This window comes from Dromiciops gliroides, chromosome 3 (assembly GCF_019393635.1).
Source record: "Dromiciops gliroides isolate mDroGli1 chromosome 3, mDroGli1.pri, whole genome shotgun sequence".
Taxonomy (NCBI): domain Eukaryota; kingdom Metazoa; phylum Chordata; class Mammalia; order Microbiotheria; family Microbiotheriidae; genus Dromiciops; species Dromiciops gliroides.
The window spans coordinates 346,980,416-346,994,505 of NC_057863.1; the positions used below are offsets into that span (position 1 = coordinate 346,980,416).

At 36.5% G+C, this 14,090-nt stretch overlaps 1 pseudogene; it reads left to right on the top strand.

The window, feature by feature from the left end:
* Nucleotides 1–13,840, top strand: part of LOC122747581 — a 30,302-nt pseudogene extending 16,462 nt beyond the window's left edge.
* Nucleotides 13,841–14,090: the final 250 nt, after the last annotated feature.

Below are 14,090 nucleotides of genomic sequence, written 5' to 3' on the forward strand. Positions count from 1 at the left end.
ACCATACTTGAGAAGAGCCTCTACTTATATGCTGAGTTGTGTGTTTACATATTGAACCCTAAAAAGGAGGTAAACCACCTTTCGATACCCAACATCCATTCTGGGATATTTCTTAACATGAAATCCCCATCTCTACCATTCCCATCATTGCTCTCTCCCTGTCTACCCTGAGGTCCAAGTGTTGACTCCACTTTTAGTTTTCATGTATTCCATCCAGTTTCCAAGTCCAAACTATTTTTATCACTTCTTCAATAATGTCTTCTGGTCTGCTGCTTCTTGTCCCTGAATATCCTTTTGTGATCCTATTCCTTATTCTCTCTCTTTGTATGCCTACCCTAGCTCCCATTGAAAAGTATGGCCACTTTTCATGGAAATTGGGAAGATTAGTGGATATGCCCTAATCAAGAATGAGATAGGATGGGCTCTGCTATTATCTCAAACCATGTCAATGATGTCTACTTCCAGGAAATGACTTGTTCTCGGTGCTCCCAGATGCCTTCATCAATCAATACTTCCCTACCTTTCTCACTTTTTTTCTGCATATATTTTTCTCCAAGGATACTATTCACATTACCCCACACCAATTTTGTTATTTCTTCATTCTTTATTCCCCTGTCACCATTTTTCTTCCTTACTACTTTTAACATCTGACCAAAAGACTCCAATGTCCACACATTGCAAAATACGGACAGCTTTCTCTTATTCCTCTCCTCCTTCCAAGTAATTGAGCGAAAAATAAAGTTGTTAAATGCGAATTAAGTTTAAAAATTGTAGGAATAATTCTGTCGTTTTCTGGACTATAACGATTCTGCTTCCCTGTTCTTTAGTTTTCAGAAAACCTCTGTATTGTTTCTCTCTTTCCTACTCTCAGGTGAGAGATTAATTGTTCATTTCCAATTGATTCTTGCAGCATATAGACAAGATAATGAGTACTCATGGAAAGCAAATTATGCAAGCTGTCACTCTTATTCTGGAAGGGGAGCCTAATATAGAAGTCAAGGAGCAGGTTATATTTTACCTTTCTATGTATATTGTGTTTATATCTATAAAGGAAGTACGAAGCCTTCTTTTGAGAAGTTCTTTGGAACTAAAACTGCAAAGGTACAGTATTAATATATTATGAAAATAATTTAGGAACAGGATAAAAGGTGGGAGCAATACATTTAGAAAAAGAAAGAATATGTTGGAAAAGCTAGGTACTGACCTATCAATTACTCTATTACTCTAATATTCTCCAAGAACACATTCAGGCACTAACTCCCTATCTGGAACATAGATATCCAGTCATATCTGGGTCATGCCATAACCTTAGAAATAACTTCCCTGAACATCCGTATCCCCACTTGAAGAAATCTTTTCTTCTGGAACTCTTCCATTTCTTGTCTTTTCCTCTACCACATACAGAGAATCCATGTTGTTCTGCAGGAAAACAGTCTTTCATTTAGGAGATGGCCTTTCTTTCACAGTAGGTCATCTTCTGGTTGTCCCTTTTCATACATCCTTTTTCCTTTATCCCCAACACCTCCACCCCTTTCTCCTCTCTACTGAGTTACAACATTTAGGGTGAGTTAGGAAATTATACTTATACCTGAATATATACTATATTCAAATGTCTTCATTTCTTCCCGATAATTTTTCCATGAATATTAAATTTATATATTTCATTAAGTACTACAAAAATTAACTTTAGTTTTGCACTCAAAATTTGTGTACAGAAAGTTAAATTTAATCTCTTAGGTATCACTGACACTTTATAAGATAAATTTAGGATAACATGACAGTTAAAGAATTTCCTTGTTCCAAAAGAAACATCTTAACAGGGGGAGATGAAGAATGTCCCATGTTGAAGACATATGGGAACTTCAATAAATCATCTTGCGACCTCCTAAAAAATAGAACATTTCATACATTTTTTACTAAGAAGCAATAAAGCAATTCCTATTCTAAAACTTTATTTTGACCAACAGGGAAGAACTAACTGGTGACTTTAGAAATGTGTTCTCAATCCTCCTTAAATTAAATTATCTTTTTACATGTGTACCCCTCCGATAACATGTTAAGCTTATTGAGTACGGGGACTCGTTTTTTGTTTTTTTCCTTTTTGTTTCCTGTATCTCCAGTGCCTAGTACAATTCTACTACACATAGTAGCTCACGTAATACGCTGCTTGTTGAACTGAATTGAATTGAATTAAGGAAGTGATCATTTGTAGAGTTTGTAATAGCAAGGTAAAGGATCATGAATCACATAAATTGTTTATATACTTTAGTAAACCAAATGTCAACAATTTCAGAGATATGATCTCTTGACCAGAATCTTTAAAGGGAAAACATGGGAGTCTCAGGAGGCATGGCTGTTTCTAAACATGAAATTCTCGGGAATGAGGTAAAGGACACAACCATAGAAGGAAGCACATCTTCTCAGGAGACTCTTTTCTCTGGCTCATATTTTTGAAAAGTCAAATACCAAAAGATAGATGAGGGTCACCCCAACCTCCCCCCCCAAAAGCACAAAATAGTACAAACTCATTTGAGAACCTCAATCTAGTTCAAACCATGGCCATTATGGTCAGTCCATTCTATGTCCAAACAAGAATCCCTCTACAACATTCCCCAATGAATAATCATCTAGCTTTTGCTTGATGACCTCTACTGAGGGGGAATCCATGCAGGAGCCCATTCAAGTTTTTGTGTAGTTTTAATTGGATATTTTTCCTTACATAAAGCTTATGCTTCTTTCTGCAATTGTTATTATAACCTTTCTGTGATTTCTACCCATTGTTACCAGTTCTACCATATGTCCTTATCTCTCTTCCTTATGGTTAAAAATCCTCAACTTTCTTCAGCTGATCCTCATATGTCATGATTTCAAGTCTCTACTTTGGCATCCACCTAAAAGACAGAGGAGATCATGTGAGCAAATGCACAGGTCCAAAAGGGAGGAGTTTGAGTTCATGAACGCATGAGGAACTCACTTAGTGTGGAAGTCTATAGCTTTTAGAGGGGGATTAGAGAGATAATGCTGCAATTGAGGAGTGGAGGAGCCATCTGTTCAGTCACTGAAGCTGGAACCATCTTTCACCATCCAAGTCATTTAGACACACCAAGGATAGGAAACATGCCTGTTTGCCCATCATGAACTAGATCTCACAAGTAAATCTTTTTACCCTTCGCATTTTTCATTGTTTCTTGTCATTATCAGTGTCATAGTATCATTCTACATTTATACAGGGATGATCTACCTCAAGCTTTTCAGCATAATAGATTGAAAAAATATCAGATAAAAATGTTAATTGCCCACATAGTGGAAAGGGAAGAGGGGAAAAGTTTATGTTCAAATTTAATGCTAGAGAAAAAGCAGATGAATCTGGAATTAGCAAATATTGCCCCAAATGTGAGTATTCATTGGTCACTGAAGAGATCTTCGGTCAACAGGTTATATGTTTTTTGAGTTGACTAGATCTCATGATACATGATATTGGGACATATTACCCCAATTCTTTTGGGGCTCAGCAAAGATTATAAATTGATTAGGGAAGCCATTTCCCAGCCGCTGCTTTTTTCCAAACTATGTGGATTGTAGTAGTTTGCTCTTGCTAGAGAAGGTCTTGTTTACATATTTCATCATGAGACTGTACTACTTTTGGCCAAAAAAAGATAATGTGGGATACAGAAAACCTGGCTTATAAAATAGGTACAATCACATCGTGTCATATAAAGAGATTTATTTACTTTTATTGCTCCAACAATATAATATACTATCACTTTCTATTCATGCATATATAACTGCTTTTTCCCTCCTCCATGTCAGTCTCTTTAGCAGAGCTCAGGTATTTGAGTAGTCGGGTACCAGAGTGGGAGCAGCCTTTCCTTAGGAAAAGAAAAAAGGGCTATTGAATGCTGGTGAAGGTAGCCTCTTGCCACATCCTACCACGGAAAAGTCCAGAACAGCAGTTTTACCCTACTGCATACATGGCACAAGCAAGGAAGGAAAAAATAAAAGACAATTAACAGGTGGTATAAATAGCCAGCTCTTACTCTTTCTCCTCGGTCTCCTGCCTCCTCTTGAATCAATCAGATTCTCTTTCTTAATTCTGTATTAATTATTTCCTTCTTTTACTCCTAGCTCCACAAATAAAGGTTTAAATCAACAAAAACAGGGAAGTAAGAAAGACCTCACACGTGGAAAAGCTAATAGTCTGTAAAAACTGGCTTTGTTGTATCATATAGAAAATAGTTTTATGTAGTCTTTACTCTTGTCTTACTCCTATCCAGTTATTCCCTATCAACTTTGGAACACAAGCATATGGTTAGTATCTTTTGAAGGAATCAATGCTAACAATTTGAATGATGTTATACCTCACATCTGTACTGTAGTCCAAGATACACCTCTTTTTTTTTTTTGCATCAAGTGTTCCCTTTTTTCACCTGTTTCCCGATAGTGTCACATTTTCCTAAATTTTGTTCAACCTTAAGTATTGGTCCTTGGAAAAAAAGCTGTATATTCAATAGTCTTTAGCTGCATTTTTCAGTGGCATGGTATTTACTACATCCTCTGTTCTCTGGGGCTTTCATTATTGTAATCATTTATCCTCCAGCAACTTTGTCTTATTACCCCTGACCCAAAGGATTCAAGATGTGCATGATCTGTTGCCATAAATCCAATGATATGAAATCAGAATTTCAGTTTACTTTCCTAAACAGCCTGTCTGCTCAAAAAGATACTCCTTCTCTATCATCTTCTGTTTCTGCTTCTATAGAAGCAGTAAAAATTCCTAGAGGAATCATGAACTCTATTAATCTGTATCCTTCTATAAGTCTAAAAGATAATCTTTTTATCTAGGACCTTAGAGAAGCTCTCAGCTTTTCCTCAGGAACCCCCCCCAAGTTTTCAGTCTCAGCCCCTTTGACTTGGCAATACACACTTGTCAATGACTGTCAGGTTTTTCATTTTTTTTTGTGTGTGCCTAACTTTGACTCAAATCAAAGCATTCTTGGTTCAAGACAGGAGAGAAGTCTGCAATATTCTTTCCTCTGTGACACAGAATCTGTAGAATCTTCATAACCTTAGATCTGAGATTGTAGTTGATTTTGTTGGGTGCCTTATTCCCCCCTTCGAGGTTTTTCTCAGATTTCTTTACTTCATTTCTTTTTCTGTAACTATTTCCATATATTAATAAGGGCATATGACTCTGGGGACCAAGAGTCAGGCACCTGGGTCAATTCTCAGTGTATCCACTAAGTTGACTTTAGACAGACCATGCCATGTCAATGTTTCATTTCTGGCGCTCTGTATCAGTGCCTGCCAACTCATCATGGGAAGGGAAGAAAAATCTCTTGGAGATTTTTTTTAAAGGAAAGAGGCTGTAGGAAACCTGTATAAATTAGTCTTTAAACTGGAATCAAAGACAAGGAAGGGATGAGAACAGACTGAACCCTGTTAAATAGGCATCCTGACTTCTGCCTCTGGTGAGCTCTAGAATCTATAATTCCATGATTTATGTGAGATACTTCACCCCAAGTCCTGCATAGCTGAAATCTGGACTTAGGAGTTTCTTTCCTCTGTAGAATTATCTACTTGGTCTCATTTCTTCCTGTAGAAAACCAAAGTAATGAAAGAGGACTCTGTCTTTTCTGAAGATTCAGGCTTCAGTCTTGGCTAGATTTGTTGCATTGGCCTTTTGGTTTATTAAATTTAAAAAAATTGAATCAATGAGGGAAGTCTCTTACCACAGAAGATTGTTATTTCATTTCCACTTCACTGGAAGTACATTAACCTGGCCAAAACATGTTAGAGTGACATTAATTCTGACTCACCAGTGTACACATTCAGGTCATTGGTGTATATGTGTATATAATTTTCCAACTGGACATAATTCCTGATCTTCCTTTCTTACAGTATTGAAGTATAAAATTACATTTACTTGTGGGTTTTATTGTTGGTCCCAAGCTTGATGCCACATTGGCCATACATAGCATTTGCTTACCCTCTTCCCAAATTTGCTTCATAGGATGCTCATAATCTGAACTTGTGTCAGCCTTACAACAAAAATGATAACCACATTTGCCATGATAAAGTCTAAGCATGTATTTTTGTGTTATAATGCCCTTAGAAAATAAAAGCATTGAAGACAATATTGACAAAACTCTTCTTATCCTATTTTGATAAAGTTGTGTTTAAAAAACTCCTTTGTCTTGTTTTAGCTCATAAAGGGATGCCTATCTCCAACAAGCATGTAAGTGTTCAGTATCTTTTCCATCATCTTACTATAGATAATTTAAAAATAAGAAAGCCTTAGACCATCCATTGATAAGGATGCTTCAAATATTTCCCCTGGTACTGATCATGTCTGCTTGCTGTTCTGGGTCTTCCTATTATAGGATGAGGAGAAAGAGCGTATATGTATATATATATATATATATTTAAAGTTACTCAAACTCTTCTACATAATAACACCCTGTCCTGCTTCACTTTCCCTTACCATCTCTTTTCTTCAATTTCTTTCTTACTTTTATCTGCATTAAAACTTGAAAGAAAATAGAGCTGGACTAGATTACCACCTGTGATTGTCATTTCTGCCTGCTTGCTTCTTGGTAGGTGGAGTTCTTATAAACCTTGCTGTTCTGAATCTTTCTCTTGTAACATGAGGGAAGAGGAGGACTGGGAGAAACAGTTTTTTCAGTAAGTAATTTTTAATTTGCTTACACATCACTCTGGTATTGCCAGGTTTTAGTCTTAAGTATAGGACGTGTTCTGACTAAGGTTAGTTCAGGAGAATGGAGGCAGAGGTTAAAAGGGAAGAGGAATTTTATGCTAGTGGTAGTTGATGATAGTGTCTGAAGAGACTTCCAAAATTGTCAGTATGTGCTCCAAATTGTCAGTCACAGGATAATTTGCTGAGATATAGGACTGCCCCACATATAGCAGACATTTGTCAACTCTGCCCAATGTAATCATGAATTTTTGAGCGATCCCTTTCAAACAAATAGTTAGTCAACTATTTGTCAATAAAATCAATAGCTAGTCATCTCTATTCCCAGCCATTTCTGCCTTGTTCATATCTTTAAACGGCTTTAGTTGTGGGAAGGGGAGCCCATCCCTAGGATTGTTTGGGACCCTTGCCTGTGATGAGTCCTAGCAGGGACCAGCCTGGTGTGGTCTTCAGTTGTAGGTAAAGTCAAATGAAGTGGCAAAAAGTTTACTCTCTAGCTTCTTTTAGCCCTTTTGGACATTATTTGTTTCTCCATTATCATTCACCTTCTCACAGGGTGTTGAAGTGCCTTCCTTATCTCTAGTTGAAAGCCCCACAGTTGTATTTCTTACCTCTCATCATTTTCATTCACTAAAAAGGGAAGGGGAAAGGAATAAGCATTTATACAGAGCCATTATGTGCCAGATAGTGTACCAAGTGCTTTAGAAATATTATCTCTTAATCCTCATAACAACCCTGTGAGATAGGTGCTGTCATTATCTCCATTTTACAGCTGAAGAAACTGAGGCACACTAATTAAGTGACTAGCCCAGGGTCACACAGCTAGGCAGTGTCTGAAGCCAGATTTGAATTTATCTTCCTGACTTCCAGCCCTGTGCTGCTCTCCACCCCCCCCCCCAAAAAAAAAAATCTGATCTAGATTCCTTTAAGATCCTTCTTAATTAAATCCTTCCTTTTTGTATCCTGGGAATTATAAGTTTCCTGGGTAGGACATTTCAGAAGACCAGTACTTTCATCAGTGGGAAAATTTCCTCTCCCAAAACATATTGCATCCTCTTCATACCAGTTTCTCCAACTGAAAAAAAAAAATCCACTTGATGTCCAGCCTACTGATGACAAAAAAGAAAGACTATTACTGTATTCTATAACTAGAGCAAGAAAAAGTAAAATGGATGGGAATGTGTGGAATAAAATAGGGAGAAAAAGATGTATTATTTCAGTTATTCTACTAAGCTGGAATTATTGTCAGCTGTTATTGAGAGAATCACTTTAGCCTTACACCAACAGAAACATTGAAAGACTTTTAGCATAGAGTGTTAGATATTCCTAGTTAATTCACTTCAATTCAGCAGTCACTTTTTTTTTTTTTTTTAGTGAGGCAATTAGGGTTAAGTGACTTGCCCAGGGTCACACAGCTAGTAAGTGTTAAGTGTCTGATCCCGGATTTGAACTCAGGTACTCCTGAATCCAGGGCTGGTGCTCTATCTACTGCGACACCTAGCTGCCACTAGCAGTCACTTTTTATGGACCTGCATGCAGTATACCAAACATTGTGCTTTGAGAGTTGAGGTGAGGAGGATACAAAGATAAGTAAGACATGGTCCCTGCCCTCTTTGAATTTCCAGTCTTGGGAGGCAAGGATCTGATCCAGGAAGCACACCATGATGCTATATCTGTAATAACATGTAGAATAACATATAATTTGATTATAAGAGCTATGAACTTTTATGCAGTTTGTTTTTTGTTGTTTTTTTTAGTGAGGCAATTGGGGTTAAGTGACTTGCCCAGGGTCACACAGCTAGTAAGTGTTAAGTGTCTGAGTCCGGATTTGAACTCAGGTACTCCTGACTTCAGGGCCGGCGCTCTATCCACTGCGCCACCTAGCTGCCCTATGCATTGTTGATGGAAGGAAAGACCATAAGATCTGAGGCTTATTTACCCCATACTAGGGACTCCCATATGTACTCTGTCCAAGGATCAGAAAAATTCCCAGATCCTCCAAGAAGGCATCCACAATATAGCTGGGGGATAAGACCAGTAAGTACCTGCCAGTAAGTAGAAAAGCCTTCTAAAGACTCTGAGAAGCCTGGCAATGATACTGAATGCAAAATCTTATCAACTGTCAGGCTTTAATAGACCTTCAGAAAAATTATTTGCCGCATAAGGAAATGACTTGCTTTCTTCTCCATCTTCTTGTTGAAATAAAGCTACAATGGGCCAATGTGAATGGTTCCTATAGCAATGGAACATATTAACAACAATAAAATACTTTCAATGTTTTTGTGGTAATCAATAAAAATATTACATAGGGTCCCCTTTTAAAACTCATCTTCATACTAAAATTATTACTTTAAAAGCCACTTATCAAAGTCACAGAAACAATAGGGCTTTACATCAAATTTTGAGTTAACTAGTAACATGATAAATTATATATTTCTTTTATGTCTTGACTATATGAAATGTGTAGAACTGGTGATTTTTTTAAAAATCATTTATTTTGGTTTCTACATGGTCAGAAGACCTCAGGTTTTTCAAGCTTCTGTTAGTCTAAAACATTTTTTGTTTATTATGGCTCACAGTGTTAAAGACAAAATTTAACATTTTAGAGGAAGAAAAATCTATGAAAGTTCAAATCATGAAATATCAAAATCATTTAAAAGGTTAAGTGTTCAGATAAATTAAAGCTGTATCCACACCAACAACTATTCTTTCTCCCTCTAGACATTATGTATATTGGCCAATATAGCAGATGGAACAACAGCAAAAGAACTCATTATGACCAACGATGACATTTTACAGAAAATTAAGTACTACATGGTATGGGCATTTTCTTTTTATAAGGGAAAGTTTTTTTTCCTGTTTGTAGATTTAGTAAGCAGGATAACTACACTAGTACCATTATTTCAAAACAGATTATGCAAAGATGTTGAAACAGTTCATTTTTACAACTTAACTGTAGTATAAAATATTATTATGACATTTAAGAATTTGTACATAAGTAGGCACTCAAGAACTATTTGCTTAAGTGAAGGAATGAAGAACTTGGTGTTTTTCTTTTAATAGAACTCAAAAGGGCATCTTTCCAAATGAAGAGTGATTGAATTTTTGGATACAGCCAATATGAGATTTGTTTTACCTGATTATCCATATTTATTATAAGGATTTTGATTTTTCTTTTGGTTTGGGGGGTGGAGGAGGAGAGAGGTGGGAAAGGGAGAAAATAAATGTTTGTTAATTGAAAACAAATAAAATTTTAATTTAAAAAATTTTAAGAACTAAGTAATGGGAAGAATGTATACTTTAGAACTATAAAATCCTAAAATTGTTCATCTAACTGAATCCTTTCCTAGGCTATATCACAGTTACATTTTGCATACTTACCTTAATGGTTTCTGGTTCTGCCTAAGTGAATATTGAGAATTCTGCTCTGAAATTATTATATGTATATGTATGTATGTACATAAACTTTAGATAAGAGATTCACTGGGTTGAATGTTATATGAGTGTAATATATACACCCATGCATACATATATAGTACATTATATACTACACATATTGTCTGTATATACACACATTCGTGTGTGTCACACACCATATACATGTGTGTGTATAAATTCGACCCATGTGACTCATCTTATTAAATGTTTTGAGAATAGAGACAAAGAGACATTTGCAGGTTTCCACCAAAAAAGTAGACTTTTTTATATAACAGAAAGAATTAAAGTGAAAACACAATTCAAACAGAAATAATTTAAATACGGCTCTAATAAAAGTCATATAATAATAGTCTTATAAACACAGCTTGTGTTTATATACCACTTTACAGTTTAAAAATTCTTTTATATTCATTATTTTATTGGAAACCTCACAACAATTTTGGGGAAAGTAGGTGGGGCAAGTACTTTTTAATCATCCTTTTCTACAGATGAGGAAAGTGATTGCTCCAAAAGGTTAAGTGGACTCAAACACCAGTTCTTTTGACCCCAAATTCAAGTCATCAGTAGCCTAATTTAAATAAGTCTTCAAAGTTATGCAATTCAGTGATTGCCCTGGGTTTAATGTCATTTGTAGTAGAGAACTTTTTTGAATGTTTTCTTCTTCTAGTTAATTTTATTTTTCTTACCTAGATTTAAGATTTTGAGTAAGATAAGCAGGTTGAATGAACCACTTATAAAATGAATCATTTTAAAACATTTTCTGTAATAGAAGTACAGATATGCAATGCCCTCTATCCTACCCCCTCCTGAATTAAAAAAACAACAACAGCAAATTGAATGACAGTCTTCTAGAAAAGATAAATACAGAATTAATGATATCTAACTTATGTCAGAGGACTGAGTACTGCATAATAACTAACTCACCAGATACCCACAAATTCTGCATAATAGTACAATAATGATTCCCAAGTAGATCTCATATGACTCTTGATTCAGTATAGCCTACAGTTTACCCAGAACAAGTATATCATATCTACTAGTTGGTGATAACACAAAAGTTATCTAATGCCAAGGTATCCCCATAGAATTCCTACTATTGACTATCCCTGTGCTGATTACTCTAAATACTCAAAACTTAGTGAATTCCCTTGGGGACTTGAAATGGGATTTTATATAAAATTACTCTATTTTGACACAATTTCAGAGTAAATTACCTTGGTTTTTGGACAGTTTCCTTTTCTTTTGTCATTTAGGGTCATTCCCATGTTAAACTACAGCTTGCTGCATGTTTTGTATATCAAACCTCATATGGAATGAAGAAGAAGGTAAGAGAGACTTTGTAAGAATCTGTCCTTGAAAGCAAATCTGAAAGCAAAAAGCTTTCTGTGAGGTTTTTTATTTGGAAAGCACCAGGTATCTCAAGATTCTAGCTCTAGAAATAGGGACAAGAAGTCATTTTCTTTTCTGATTCATTTTTCTAGCTTTGGACCTTACTCCAGGCGTCCTAGAAAAACCATTCATATCTTTTTGTGCTATGAAATAAAAACGGGTCAGCGCCTATGCAACTAGATAATTATTAGGCGCCTGGTTATGTTTAGAGCAAAGCTACAGCTTTGGGGCCTATCCTAACGAAATAAGAGATTTGGTCCCTGACCTCAAAACAGATACCTTGAAAACAATTTAGGAAACTTGAACCAGTAGCATATAACATGCGTATACAAACTACTCCAGACATTGAATAAGGATATGATTAGAGGTAAAGATTAGTAAAAGAGCATATTCTCATTTTGAGAACGTTTTTGAAGTAGGTGAAGTTATAGATTGGCAAAGGGCAGGACAGTGAACATTCTAGTTGTAGAGAATGATGTATGCCAAAGCTAAATAAGCAAATCCTATGTAGACTTTTTTAAAAAATTAATGACCTTGACAGAGCAAAGGAAACGGGTTGCAGAGTGGTGAAAAATGAAGTTGGTGATATGAAGGAGCTCAGTTAGTGAAGAGATCTGAAGATGAGGATGAATATCTGGATTGAATATATAAACAATAGGGAATCACTATAGATTCTTGAGGAAAGCATGGTATTTGAGGAAGCTTAATTTACCCACTCTATATAATTAACATCTATATATATAATAGACTGAAGGAAAGAGATACTAGGTACCAGATAACTGAGAAATGCGTCGGCTTTCACTTAATTCACATATTTTCTTCTTGTTTATTCTGTCTTTCCTTACACTTTTTCTTATCCTCAACCTTTTCTTTGTCCTCACTGCAATCTCTAGTCCCTTTATTGCTTTAGAATTTTCCTGGGCCATCCATCCCTGCTCTGGCTCCATTTTTTCTCCCTTCCACAGTCTCACACCCTATTGTTAACTATGAACAATACATGTCTTCTCTTCTCAATCCTTGCCTCCTTGCCTGTTACCACCCAACCCCAACCAGCTATGTGTCACTCTATCCACCTTCTCTGCTCTTACTCAGAGGTACTTTTGCATAGAAACTAGAGGAAGTCCTGTGACTGTGATGACAAAATTATAAATTTACATTACATTAGCTTTAGCTGGGCCTTCATTGAAGCAATGCAATCCTTTTATTCTTCCCTACTTGATTCTTTGACTCACCTCCCATTGCAGCTACTCCCAACCTCTCCTATACCACCCTCTCTCTACTTTCTTAGCTGAGGACTTTGCCCCATACTCTACTGAGAAAAAAAGGCCACTTACCCTGAGCTCCATCTTCTCCATGTCGCTCATGTCAAAACCACTTGACACCCCTCCCCTGCCCCATTCCTTCCACCTTTATTCCAGGACTATTATGAAGAGTTGGCCTTTTGACCAAGGGCTTTCTGCACTCTGGATTATCATCCAGTATCATTCACCTGTGTGTGTGTGCTCCAAAGTACTATTCTGGCTTTCTCTTCTTAGCTTTTGTAATGATTGGAATGACGCCACTACTGGAGACTTGCTGTGGAGAGCTCCACCATGAGGAAAATGCCTCAGAGGCTTTGTGGCTTTTCCTTGGCGTCAGGAAATGACGTTTTGCTCATGGGTGCTGTCTATCAAGTCTACCAGCCAATCAACTGGAGGAGCCTCCTATGGTCTGGGAGGAGACATGAAGGAGGAAGGGAGCCTGCGCAGAGAGCGCTGCCTTTTTTCTGGCTTCCGGACTTGATGGGTGGTGGCGGCAGAGGACTCTCACAGGAAATTTGAGGAAAGATAGGAATGCCAGGCTGTTAGAATTCTGTCCTCAATCTTTTTTCTTTCTATTTTCCAATAAACCCTTAAAAACCTAAACTCGTTTTATCAGTGATTTTTAGTCAGTTTCCCCCAAACTGGGGGAACACATTAGAATCCTACATTTAGAATCTTAAATTACACACTTTCTATGTTCTCTCTTGGTGACTTCATCAACTCCTATGAGTTTAATTATCATCTTTAGGGAGATGTTTATGAAAGCTTATTGATTTTTCCACCTTTTTAAAAAAATCTTCGGTGTTCACAGCAGGACTTGAATCTAGCTCTTTCTGACTCCAAGGACAGCCATCTTTCTACTACACAATGTTCTTAGTAATACTAAGGTTTTATTTTCCAGGTTCACAAGAACGACAAGATAAATTACGAGATATTGGCATCGTAGATATTCTACACAAACTCAGCCCAATCACCAGATACAAACCTATGTGATAAGTAAGTACCTATGATGCTTAATATGAAGGTGTTTAAATTGCATAATAATCTACCATGCCATTTTTTGTTACCATGCACTTTGTTATTAGTCGTGTCCATCAGTCTATTTGCACCCACTATCTATGTCTGTTACTTTCTGGGTGACCAGAGATTATAGTATGGTATGGTAGCCATCTACCATCCCCAAGAGGTGAGGTGGGGAATTGTTGTTTGAATACTAAAGCAATGATTTAGCAAAAAATAACATCTAATAG